Source organism: Carassius gibelio, chromosome B20, assembly GCF_023724105.1.
Source record: "Carassius gibelio isolate Cgi1373 ecotype wild population from Czech Republic chromosome B20, carGib1.2-hapl.c, whole genome shotgun sequence".
Lineage (NCBI taxonomy): Eukaryota > Metazoa > Chordata > Actinopteri > Cypriniformes > Cyprinidae > Carassius > Carassius gibelio.
In genome coordinates this window covers 26,317,316-26,330,054 of record NC_068415.1, presented here as the reverse complement: position 1 = coordinate 26,330,054, position 12,739 = coordinate 26,317,316, and the positions used below count along the sequence as shown (strand labels likewise).

Genomic DNA, 12,739 nt, shown 5'->3' with positions numbered 1-12,739 from the left:
CCCAACAAGCATTTATGCGCCTCCTCTGCAACAGACAAATATGACACTGGACCGTTTTGCAGCAGTGGCACACTGTGATCTTAAAGGGGTTATTACTCTTGTGTTGTGGCTGCAGCAACCACTTTTCAAATCGGGGTCATTACATCCTTTTGTGTCGAGAATCGGAGACGCCAGGCTTCTTTTAGCCACCTCATCCTGCAGCTTGCTTTTGTTTCTGAATCTTGGTGGCTTCCTTGCTTCCCTGCCTGCAGTCAAGAGAGCTGTCTGGCTTATGTTATACGTAGTCATGGCTGAGAGGTCAAGGTGATGTACTCGAAATCCATTGGGGTCTCCCCGTGCAGGTTCTAACCCTGCCGACTACGGGTCCTAAACTGCACTTTTGTGCTGATAACTGTGCTTTCCAAAGCTTTTGCTCTCTCTGTTGTCATTTCTTGAAAGAATCTGCATGGCACTGTTTGGAGATACTGCGGTTATATAAAATGTGTAAAAAAATTAATTGGGTTCTTCCCGCACAGGTTTTGGTCCTGCTGACTATGTTCTTCACCTGCATCTCCCCAACAAGCATTTATGCACCTCCTCTGCAACAGACAAATATGACACTGGACCGTTTTGCAGCAGTGGCCCAGTGGCACGCTGTGATCTTAAAGGGGTTATTACTCTGTGTTGTGGCTGCAGCAACCACTTTTCAAATCGGGGTTATTACATCCTTTTGTGTCGAGAATCGGAGACGACAGGCTTCTTTTTGCAACCTCGTCCTTCAGCTTTCTTTTGTTTCTGAATCTTGGTGGCATCGTTGCTTCCCTGCCTGCAGTCAAGTATGCTGTCTGGCTCCTGTTATACGTAGTCGTGGCCGAGAGGTTAAGGCGATGTACACAAAATCCATTGGGGTCTCCTCGTGCAGGTTCTAACCCTGCCGACTACAGTTCCTAATCTGCACTTTTGTGCTGATAACTCTGCTTTCCAAAGCTTTTGCTCTCTCTGTTGTCATTTCTTGAAAGATTCTGCATGGCACTGTTATAAGATACTGCGGTTATATAAAATGTGTAAAAAAATTAATTGGGTTCTTCCCGCACAGGTTTCTGTCCTGCTGACTATGTTCTTCACCTGCATCTCCCCAACAAGCATTTATGCGCCTCCTCTGCAACAGACAAATATGACACTGGACCGTTTTTCAGCAGTGGCACACTGTGATCTTAAAGGGGTTATTACTCTTGTGTTGTGGCTGCAGCAACCACTTTTCAAATCGGGGTCATTACATCCTTTTGTGTCGAGAATCGGAGACGCCAGGCTTCTTTTAGCCACCTCATCCTGCAGCTTGCTTTTGTTTCTGAATCTTGGTGGCTTCCTTGCTTCCCTGCCTGCAGTCAAGAGAGCTGTCTGGCTTACGTTATACGTAGTCATGGCTGAGAGGTCAAGGTGATGTACTCGAAATCCATTGGGGTCTCCCCGTGCAGGTTCTAACCCTGCCGACTACGGGTCCTAAACTGCACTTTTGTGCTGATAACTGTGCTTTCCAAAGCTTTTGCTCTCTCTGTTGTCATTTCTTGAAAGAATCTGCATGGCACTGTTTGGAGATACTGCGGTTATATAAAATGTGTAAAAAAATTAATTGGGTTCTTCCCGCACAGGTTTTGGTCCTGCTGACTATGTTCTTCACCTGCATCTCCCCAACAAGCATTTATGCACCTCCTCTGCAACAGACAAATATGACACTGGACCGTTTTGCAGCAGTGGCCCAGTGGCACGCTGTGATCTTAAAGGGGTTATTACTCTGTGTTGTGGCTGCAGCAACCACTTTTCAAATCGGGGTCATTACATCCTTTTGTGTCGAGAATCGGAGACGCCAGGCTTCTTTTAGCTACCTCGTCCTTCAGCTTTCTTTTGTTTCTGAATCTTCGTGGCATCGTTGCTTCCCTGCCTGCAGTCAAGTATGCTGTCTGGCTCCTGTTATACGTAGTCGTGGCCGAGAGGTTAAGGCGATGCACTCAAAATCCATTGGGGTCTCCCCGTGCAGGTTCTAACCCTGCCGACTACAGTTCCTAAAATGCACTTTTGTGCTGATAACTCTGCTTTCCAAAGCTTTTGCTCTCTCTGTTGTCATTTCTTGAAAGATTCTGCATGGCACTGTTATGAGATACTGCGGTTATATAAAATGTGTAAAAAAATTAATTGGGTTCTTCCCGCACAGGTTTTGGTCCTGCTGACTATGTTCTTCACCTGCATCTCCCCAACAAGCATTTATGCACCTCCTCTGCAACAGACAAATATGACACTGGACCGCTTTGCAGCAGTGGCCCAGTGGCACGCTGTGAACTTAAAGGGGTTATTACTCTGTGTTGTGGCTGCAGCAAACTCTTTTCAAATCGGGATCATTACATCCTTTTGTGTCGAGAATCGGAGACGACAGGCTTCTTTTAGCCACCTCATCCTGCAGCTTGATTTTGTTTCTGAATCTTGGTGGCATTCTTGCTTCCCTGCCTGCAGTCAAGAGAGCTGTCAGGCTTCCACTAAAATTAGTCGTGGCAGAGAGGTTAAGGCGATGTACTCGAAATCCATTGGGGTCTCCCCGCGCGGGTTCTAACCCTGCCGACTACGTTTCCTAAACTGCACTTTTGTGCTGATAACTGTGCTTTCCAAGGCTTTTGCTCTCTCTGCCCTCATTTCTTGTAAGATACTGTATGGCACTGTGTGGAGATACTGCGGTTATATAAAGTGTGAAAAAATTCATTGGGGTCTTCCCGCACAGGTTTCTGTCCTGCTGACTATGTTCTTCACCTGCATCTCCCCAACAAGCATTTATGCGCCTCCTCTGCAACAGACAAATATGACACTGGACCGTTTTTCAGCAGTGGCACACTGTGATCTTAAAGGGGTTATTACTCTTGTGTTGTGGCTGCAGCAACCACTTTTCAAATCGGGGTCATTACATCCTTTTGTGTCGAGAATCGGAGACGCCAGGCTTCTTTTAGCCACCTCATCCTGCAGCTTGCTTTTGTTTCTGAATCTTGGTGGCTTCCTTGCTTCCCTGCCTGCAGTCAAGAGAGCTGTCTGGCTTACGTTATACGTAGTCATGGCTGAGAGGTCAAGGTGATGTACTCGAAATCCATTGGGGTCTCCCCGTGCAGGTTCTAACCTTGCCGACTACGGGTCCTAAACTGCACTTTTGTGCTGATAACTGTGCTTTCCAAAGCTTTTGCTCTCTCTGTTGTCATTTCTTGAAAGAATCTGCATGGCACTGTTTGGAGATACTGCGGTTATATAAAATGTGTAAAAAAATTAATTGGGTTCTTCCCGCACAGGTTTTGGTCCTGCTGACTATGTTCTTCACCTGCATCTCCCCAACAAGCATTTATGCACCTCCTCTGCAACAGACAAATATGACACTGGACCGTTTTGCAGCAGTGGCCCAGTGGCACGCTGTGATCTTAAAGGGGTTATTACTCTGTGTTGTGGCTGCAGCAACCACTTTTCAAATCGGGGTCATTACATCCTTTTGTGTCGAGAATCGGAGACGCCAGGCTTCTTTTAGCTACCTCGTCCTTCAGCTTTCTTTTGTTTCTGAATCTTGGTGGCATCGTTGCTTCCCTGCCTGCAGTCAAGTATGCTGTCTGGCTCCTGTTATACGTAGTCGTGGCCGAGAGGTTAAGGCGATGCACTCAAAATCCATTGGGGTCTCCCCGTGCAGGTTCTAACCCTGCCGGCTACAGTTCCTAAACTGCACTTTTGTGCTGATAACTCTGCTTTCCAAAGCTTTTGCTCTCTCTGTTGTCATTTCTTGAAAGATTCTGCATGGCACTGTTATGAGATACTGCGGTTATATAAAATGTGTAAAAAAATTAAATGGGTTCTTCCCGCACAGGTTTTGGTCCTGCTGACTATGTTCTTCACCTGCATCTCCCCAACAAGCATTTATGCACCTCCTCTGCAACAGACAAATATGACACTGGACCGCTTTGCAGCAGTGGCCCAGTGGCACGCTGTGAACTTAAAGGGGTTATTACTCTGTGTTGTGGCTGCAGCAAACTCTTTTCAAATCGGGATCATTACATCCTTTTGTGTCGAGAATCGGAGACGACAGGCTTCTTTTAGCCACCTCATCTTGCAGCTTGATTTTGTTTCTGAATCTTGGTGGCATTCTTGCTTCCCTGCCTGCAGTCAAGAGAGCTGTCAGGCTTCCACTAAAATTAGTCGTGGCAGAGAGGTTAAGGCGATGTACTCGAAATCCATTGGGGTCTCCCCGCGCGGGTTCTAACCCTGCCGACTACGTTTCCTAAACTGCACTTTTGTGCTGATAACTGTGCTTTCCAAGGCTTTTGCTCTCTCTGCCCTCATTTCTTGTAAGATACTGTATGGCACTGTGTGGAGATACTGCGGTTATATAAAGTGTGAAAAAATTCATTGGGGTCTTCCCGCACAGGTTTCTGTCCTGCTGACTATGTTCTTCACCTGCATCTCCCCAACAAGCATTTATGCGCCTCCTCTGCAACAGACAAATATGACACTGGACCGTTTTGCAGCAGTGGCACACTGTGATCTTAAAGGGGTTATTACTCTTGTGTTGTGGCTGCAGCAACCACTTTTCAAATCGGGGTCATTACATCCTTTTGTGTCGAGAATCGGAGACGCCAGGCTTCTTTTAGCCACCTCATCCTGCAGCTTGCTTTTGTTTCTGAATCTTGGTGGCTTCCTTGCTTCCCTGCCTGCAGTCAAGAGAGCTGTCTGGCTTATGTTATACGTAGTCATGGCTGAGAGGTCAAGGTGATGTACTCGAAATCCATTGGGGTCTCCCCGTGCAGGTTCTAACCCTGCCGACTACGGGTCCTAAACTGCACTTTTGTGCTGATAACTGTGCTTTCCAAAGCTTTTGCTCTCTCTGTTGTCATTTCTTGAAAGAATCTGCATGGCACTGTTTGGAGATACTGCGGTTATATAAAATGTGTAAAAAAATTAATTGGGTTCTTCCCGCACAGGTTTTGGTCCTGCTGACTATGTTCTTCACCTGCATCTCCCCAACAAGCATTTATGCACCTCCTCTGCAACAGACAAATATGACACTGGACCGTTTTGCAGCAGTGGCCCAGTGGCACGCTGTGATCTTAAAGGGGTTATTACTCTGTGTTGTGGCTGCAGCAACCACTTTTCAAATCGGGGTCATTACATCCTTTTGTGTCGAGAATCGGAGACGCCAGGCTTCTTTTAGCTACCTCGTCCTTCAGCTTTCTTTTGTTTCTGAATCTTGGTGGCATCGTTGCTTCCCTGCCTGCAGTCAAGTATGCTGTCTGGCTCCTGTTATACGTAGTCGTGGCCGAGAGGTTAAGGCGATGTACTCAAAATCCATTGGGGTCTCCTCGTGCAGGTTCTAACCCTGCCGACTACAGTTCCTAAACTGCACTTTTGTGCTGATAACTCTGCTTTCCAAAGCTTTTGCTCTCTCTGTTGTCATTTCTTGAAAGATTCTGCATGGCACTGTTATAAGATACTGCGGTTATATAAAGTATGAAAAAATTCATTGGGGTCTTCCCGCACAGGTTTCTGTCCTGCTGACTGTGTTCTTCACCTGCATCTCCCCAACAAGCATTCACGCGCCTCCTCTGCAACAGACAAATATGACACTGGACCGTTTTGCAGCAGTGGCACGCTGTGATCTTAAAGGGTTTATTACTCTGTGTTGTGGCTGCAGCAACCACTTTTCAAATCGGGGTCATTACATCCTTTTGTGTCGAGAATCGAAGATGCCAGGTATCGATGGTGGCATCGTTGCTTCCCTGCCTGCAGTCAAGAGAGCTGTCTGGCTACCGTTATACATAGTCGTGGCCGAGAGGTTAAGGTGATGTACTTGAAATCTATTGGGGTCTCCCCGTGCAGGTTCTAACCCTGCCGACTATGGTTCCTAAACTGCACTTTTATGCTGATAACTGTGCTTTCCAAAGCTTTTGCTCTCTCTTTTGTCATTTCTTGAAAGATTCTGCATGGCACTGTTTGGAGATACTGCGGTTATATAAAATGTGTAAAAAAATTAACTGGGTTCTTCCCGCACAGGTTTTGGTCCTGCTGACTATGTTCTTCACCTGCATCTCCCCAACAAGCATTTATGCACCTCCTCTGCAACAGACAAATATGACACTGGACCGTTTTGCAGCAGTGGCCCAGTGGCACGCTGTGATCTTAAAGGGGTTATTACTCTGTGTTGTGGCTGCAGCAACCACTTTTCAAATCGGGGTCATTACATCTTTTTGTGTCGAGAATCGGAGACGCCAGGCTTCTTTTAGCTACCTCGTCCTTCAGCTTGATTTTGTTTCCAAATCTTGGTGGAATCCCTGCTTCCCTGCCTGCAGTCAAGAGAGCTGTCTAGCCGTCATTAAATGTAGTCGTGGCCGAGAGGTTAGGCAATGGACTTGAAATCCATTGGGGTCTCCCGACACAGGTTCAAACCCTGCTGACTACAGTTCCTACACTGCCCTTTTGTGCTGATAACTGTGCCTTCCAAGGCTTTTGCTCTCTCTGCCCTCATTTCTTGTAAGATACTGCATGGCACTGTGTGGAGATACTGCGGTTATATAAAGTGTGAAAAAATTCATTGGGGTCTTCCCGCACAGGTTTCTGTCCTGCTGACTATGTTCTTCACCTGCATCTCCCCAACAAGCATTTATGCGCATCCTCTGCAACAGACAAATATGACACTGGACCGTTTTGCAGCAGTGGCACACTGTGATCTTAAAGGGGTTATTACTCTGTGTTGTGGCTGCAGCAACCACTATTCAAATCGGGGTCATTACATCCTTTTGTGTCGAGAATCGGAGACGCCAGGCTTCTTTTAGCCACCTCATCCTGCAGCTTGCTTTTGTTTCTGAATCTTGGTGGCATCCTTGCTTCCCTGCCTGCAGTCAAGAGAGCTGTCTGGCTCCCGTTATATATAGTCGTGGCCGAGAGGTTAAGGCGATGGACTCGAAGTCCATTGGGGTCTCCCTGCGCAGGTTCAAACCCTTCCGACTACGGTTCCTACACTGCCCTTTTGTGCTGATAACTGTGCCTTCCAAGGCTTTTGCTCTCTCTGCCCTCATTTCTTGTAAGATACTACATGGCACTGTGTTGAGATACTGCGGTTATATAAAGTATGAAAAAATTCATTGGGGTCTTCCCGCACAGGTTTCTGTCCTGCTGACTATGTTCTTCACCTGCATCTCCCCAAGAAGCATTTATGCGCCTCCTCTGCAACAGACAAATATGACACTGGACCGTTTTGCAGCAGTGGCACACTGTGATCTTAAAGGGGTTATTACTCTGTGTTGTGGCTGCAGCAACCACTTTTCAAATCAGGGTCATTACATCCTTTTGTGTCGAGAATCGGAGACGCCAGGCTTCTTTTAGCCACCTCATCCTGCAGCTTGCTTTTGTTTCTGAATCTTGGTGGCATCCTTGCTTCCCTGCCTGCAGTCAAGAGAGCTGTCTGGCTTACGTTATACGTAGTCATGGCCGAGAGGTTAAGGTAATGTACTCGAAATCCATTGGGGTCTCCCCGTGCAGGTTCTAACCCTGCTGACTACGTTTCCTAAACTGCACTTTTGTGCTGATAACTGTGCTTTCCAAAGCTTTTGCTCTCTCTGTTGTCATTTCTTGAAAGATTCTGCATGGCACTGTTTTGAGATACTGCGGTTATATAAAATGTGTAAAAAAATTAATTGGGTTCTTCCCGCACAGGTTTTGGTCCTGCTGACTATGTTCTTCACCTGCATCTCCCCAACAAGCATTTATGCACCTCCTCTGCAACAGACAAATATGACACTGGACCGTTTTGCAGCAGTGACCCAGTGGCACGCTGTGATCTTAAAGGGTTTATTACTCTGTGTTGTGGCTGCAGCAACCACTTTTCAAATCGGGGTCATTACATCCTTTTGTGTTGAGAATCGGAGACGCCAGGCTTCTTTTAACCACCTCGTCCTTCAGCTTGATTTTGTTTCTGAATCTTGGTGGCTTCCTTGCTTCCCTGCCTGCAGTCAAGAGAGCTGTCTGGCTTATGTTATACGTAGTCATGGCTGAGAGGTCAAGGTGATGTACTCGAAATCCATTGGGGTCTCCCCGTGCAGGTTCTAACCCTGCCGACTACGGGTCCTAAACTGCACTTTTGTGCTGATAACTGTGCTTTCCAAAGCTTTTGCTCTCTCTGTTGTCATTTCTTGAAAGAATCTGCATGGCACTGTTTGGAGATACTGCGGTTATATAAAATGTGTAAAAAAATTAATTGGGTTCTTCCCGCACAGGTTTTGGTCCTGCTGACTATGTTCTTCACCTGCATCTCCCCAACAAGCATTTATGCACCTCCTCTGCAACAGACAAATATGACACTGGACCGTTTTGCAGCAGTGGCCCAGTGGCACGCTGTGATCTTAAAGGGGTTATTACTCTGTGTTGTGGCTGCAGCAACCACTTTTCAAATCGGGGTCATTACATCCTTTTGTGTCGAGAATCGGAGACGCCAGGCTTCTTTTAGCTACCTCGTCCTTCAGCTTTCTTTTGTTTCTGAATCTTGGTGGCATCGTTGCTTCCCTGCCTGCAGTCAAGTATGCTGTCTGGCTCCTGTTATACGTAGTCGTGGCCGAGAGGTTAAGGCGATGTACTCAAAATCCATTGGGGTCTCCTCGTGCAGGTTCTAACCCTGCCGACTACAGTTCCTAAACTGCACTTTTGTGCTGATAACTCTGCTTTCCAAAGCTTTTGCTCTCTCTGTTGTCATTTCTTGAAAGATTCTGCATGGCACTGTTATAAGATACTGCGGTTATATAAAGTATGAAAAAATTCATTGGGGTCTTCCCGCACAGGTTTCTGTCCTGCTGACTGTGTTCTTCACCTGCATCTCCCCAACAAGCATTCACGCGCCTCCTCTGCAACAGACAAATATGACACTGGACCGTTTTGCAGCAGTGGCACGCTGTGATCTTAAAGGGTTTATTACTCTGTGTTGTGGCTGCAGCAACCACTTTTCAAATCGGGGTCATTACATCCTTTTGTGTCGAGAATCGAAGATGCCAGGTATCGATGGTGGCATCGTTGCTTCCCTGCCTGCAGTCAAGAGAGCTGTCTGGCTACCGTTATACATAGTCGTGGCCGAGAGGTTAAGGTGATGTACTTGAAATCTATTGGGGTCTCCCCGTGCAGGTTCTAACCCTGCCGACTATGGTTCCTAAACTGCACTTTTATGCTGATAACTGTGCTTTCCAAAGCTTTTGCTCTCTCTTTTGTCATTTCTTGAAAGATTCTGCATGGCACTGTTTGGAGATACTGCGGTTATATAAAATGTGTAAAAAAATTAACTGGGTTCTTCCCGCACAGGTTTTGGTCCTGCTGACTATGTTCTTCACCTGCATCTCCCCAACAAGCATTTATGCACCTCCTCTGCAACAGACAAATATGACACTGGACCGTTTTGCAGCAGTGGCCCAGTGGCACGCTGTGATCTTAAAGGGGTTATTACTCTGTGTTGTGGCTGCAGCAACCACTTTTCAAATCGGGGTCATTACATCTTTTTGTGTCGAGAATCGGAGACGCCAGGCTTCTTTTAGCTACCTCGTCCTTCAGCTTGATTTTGTTTCCAAATCTTGGTGGAATCCCTGCTTCCCTGCCTGCAGTCAAGAGAGCTGTCTGGCTCCCGTTATATATAGTCGTGGCCGAGAGGTTAAGGCGATGGACTCGAAGTCCATTGGGGTCTCCCTGCGCAGGTTCAAACCCTTCCGACTACGGTTCCTACACTGCCCTTTTGTGCTGATAACTGTGCCTTCCAAGGCTTTTGCTCTCTCTGCCCTCATTTCTTGTAAGATACTACATGGCACTGTGTTGAGATACTGCGGTTATATAAAGTATGAAAAAATTCATTGGGGTCTTCCCGCACAGGTTTCTGTCCTGCTGACTATGTTCTTCACCTGCATCTCCCCAAGAAGCATTTATGCGCCTCCTCTGCAACAGACAAATATGACACTGGACCGTTTTGCAGCAGTGGCACACTGTGATCTTAAAGGGGTTATTACTCTGTGTTGTGGCTGCAGCAACCACTTTTCAAATCAGGGTCATTACATCCTTTTGTGTCGAGAATCGGAGACGCCAGGCTTCTTTTAGCCACCTCATCCTGCAGCTTGCTTTTGTTTCTGAATCTTGGTGGCATCCTTGCTTCCCTGCCTGCAGTCAAGAGAGCTGTCTGGCTTACGTTATACGTAGTCATGGCCGAGAGGTTAAGGTAATGTACTCGAAATCCATTGGGGTCTCCCCGTGCAGGTTCTAACCCTGCTGACTACGTTTCCTAAACTGCACTTTTGTGCTGATAACTGTGCTTTCCAAAGCTTTTACTCTCTCTGTTGTCATTTCTTGAAAGATTCTGCATGGCACTGTTTTGAGATACTGCGGTTATATAAAATGTGTAAAAAAATTAATTGGGTTCTTCCCGCACAGGTTTTGGTCCTGCTGACTATGTTCTTCACCTGCATCTCCCCAACAAGCATTTATGCACCTCCTCTGCAACAGACAAATATGACACTGGACCGTTTTGCAGCAGTGACCCAGTGGCACGCTGTGATCTTAAAGGGTTTATTACTCTGTGTTGTGGCTGCAGCAACCACTTTTCAAATCGGGGTCATTACATCCTTTTGTGTTGAGAATCGGAGACGCCAGGCTTCTTTTAGCCACCTCGTCCTTCAGCTTGATTTTGTTTCTGAATCTTGGTGGAATCCCTGCTTCCATGCCTGCAGTCAAGAGAGCTGTCTAGCCACCATTAAATGTAGTCGTGGCCGAGAGGTTAAGGCGATGGACTCGAAATCCATTGGGGTCTCCCCGCGCAGGTTCAAACCCTGCCGACTACGGTTCCTACACTCCCCTTTTGTGCTGATAACTGTGCCTTCCAAGGCTTTTGCTCTCTCTGCCCTCATTTCTTGTAAGATACTGTATGGCACTGTGTGGAGATACTGCGGTTATATAAAATTTGAAAAAATTCATTGGGGTCTTCCCGTACAGGTTTCTGTCCTGCTGACTATGTTCTTCACCTGCATCTCCCCAACAAGCATTTATGCGCCTCCTCTGCAACAGACAAATATGACACTGGACCGTTTTGCAGCAGTGGCACGCTGTGATCTTAAAGGGTTTATTACTCTGTGTTGTGGCTGCAGCAACCACTTTTCAAATCGGGGTCATTACATCCTTTTGTGTTGAGAATCGGAAACGCCAGGCTTCTTTTAGCCACCTCGTCCTTCAGCTTGATTTTGTTTCTGAATTTTGGTGGAATCCCTGCTTCCGTGCCTGCAGTCAAGAGAGCTGTCTGGCCGCCATTAAATGTAGTCGTGGCCGAGAGGTTAAGGCGATGGACTCGAAATCCTGAATCGAAATTTCTGAATCTTGGTGGCATCCTTGCTTCCCTGCCTGCAGTCAAGAGTGCTGTCTGGCTCCCGTTGTACGTAATCGTGGCCGAGAGGTTAAGGCGATGTGCTTAAAAATCCATTGGGGTCCCCCTGTGCAGGTTCTAACCCTGCCGACTACGGTTCCTAAACTGCAGTTTTGTGCTGATAACTGTGCTTTCCAAAGCTTTTGCTCTCTCTGTTGTCATTTCTTGAAAGATTCTGCATGGCACTGTTTGGAGATACTGCGGTTATATAAAATGTGTAAAAAAAACTTAATTGGGTTCTTCCCGCACAGGTTTGGTCCTGCTGACTATGTTCTTCACCTGCATCTCCCCAACAAGCATTTATGCACCTCCTCTGCAACAGACAAATATGACACTGGACAATTTTGCAGCAGTGGCCCAGTGGCACGCTGTGATCTTAAAGGGTTTATTACTCTGTGTTGTGGCTGCAGCAACCACTTTTCAAATCGGGGTCATTACATCCTTTTGTGTCGAGAATCGGAGACGCCAGGCTTCTTTTAGCCACCTCGTCCTTCAGCTTGATTTTGTTTCCAAATCTTGGTGGAATCCCTGCTTCCCTGCCTGCAGTCAAGAGAGCTGTCTAGCCGCCATTGAACGTAGTCGTGGCCGAGAGGTTAAGGCGATGGACTTGAAATCCATTGGGGTCTCCCCGCGCAGGTTCAAACCTTGCCGACTATGGTTCCTACACTGCCCTTTTGTGCTGATAACTGTGCTTTCCAAGGCTTTTGCTCTCTCTGCCCTCATTTCTTGTAAGATACTGCATGGCACTGTTTGGAGATACTGCGGTTATATAAAATTTGAAAAAATTAATTGGGGTCTACCCGCACAGGATTCTGTCCTGCTGACTATGTTCTTCACCTGCATCTCCCCAACAAGCATTTATGCGCCTCCTCTGCAACAGACAAATATGACACTGGACCGTTTTGCAGCAGTGGCACGCTGTGATCTTAAAGGGTTTATTACTCTGTGTTGTGGCTGCAGCAACCACTTTTCAAATCGGGGTCATTACATCCTTTTGTGTTGAGAATCGGAGACGCCAGGCTTCTTTTAGCCACCTCGTCCTTCAGCTTGATTTTGTTTCTGAATCTTGGTGGAATCCCTGCTTCCGTGCCTGCAGTCAAGAGAGCTGTCTAGCCGCCATTAAATGTAGTCGTGGCCGAGAGGTTAAGGCGATGGACTCGAAATCCTGAATCGAAATTTCTGAATCTTGGTGGCATCCTTGCTTCCCTGCCTGCAGTCAAGAGTGCTGTCTAGCTCCCATTGTACGTAATCGTGGCCGAGAGGTTAAGGCGATGTACTTAAAAATCCATTGGGGTCCCCCTGTGCAGGTTCTAACCCTGC

At 46.9% G+C, this 12,739-nt stretch overlaps 9 non-coding genes across 9 annotated transcripts; all 9 read left to right on the top strand.

Moving 5' to 3' along the window:
- Positions 1–1,953: 1,953 nt before the first annotated feature.
- Positions 1,954–2,035, top strand: trnal-caa (transfer RNA leucine (anticodon CAA)). The gene has a single exon. It is a non-coding gene; the product is annotated as a tRNA-Leu (tRNA).
- A 1,589-nt stretch (positions 2,036–3,624) lies between these two features.
- Positions 3,625–3,706, top strand: trnal-caa (transfer RNA leucine (anticodon CAA)). Its single transcript has one exon. It is a non-coding gene; the product is annotated as a tRNA-Leu (tRNA).
- A 1,589-nt stretch (positions 3,707–5,295) lies between these two features.
- trnal-caa (transfer RNA leucine (anticodon CAA)) lies at positions 5,296–5,377 on the top strand. Its single transcript has one exon. It is a non-coding gene; the product is annotated as a tRNA-Leu (tRNA).
- A 1,536-nt stretch (positions 5,378–6,913) lies between these two features.
- Positions 6,914–6,995, top strand: trnas-cga (transfer RNA serine (anticodon CGA)). The gene has a single exon. It is a non-coding gene; the product is annotated as a tRNA-Ser (tRNA).
- A 468-nt stretch (positions 6,996–7,463) lies between these two features.
- trnas-cga (transfer RNA serine (anticodon CGA)) lies at positions 7,464–7,545 on the top strand. Its single transcript has one exon. It is a non-coding gene; the product is annotated as a tRNA-Ser (tRNA).
- A 1,038-nt stretch (positions 7,546–8,583) lies between these two features.
- Positions 8,584–8,665, top strand: trnal-caa (transfer RNA leucine (anticodon CAA)). The gene has a single exon. It is a non-coding gene; the product is annotated as a tRNA-Leu (tRNA).
- Positions 8,666–9,652: 987 nt separating this feature from the next.
- Positions 9,653–9,734, top strand: trnas-cga (transfer RNA serine (anticodon CGA)). The gene has a single exon. It is a non-coding gene; the product is annotated as a tRNA-Ser (tRNA).
- A 468-nt stretch (positions 9,735–10,202) lies between these two features.
- On the top strand, positions 10,203–10,284 carry trnas-cga (transfer RNA serine (anticodon CGA)). Its single transcript has one exon. It is a non-coding gene; the product is annotated as a tRNA-Ser (tRNA).
- Positions 10,285–10,762: 478 nt separating this feature from the next.
- trnas-cga (transfer RNA serine (anticodon CGA)) lies at positions 10,763–10,844 on the top strand. The gene has a single exon. It is a non-coding gene; the product is annotated as a tRNA-Ser (tRNA).
- The last annotated feature ends 1,895 nt before the right edge of the window (positions 10,845–12,739 follow it).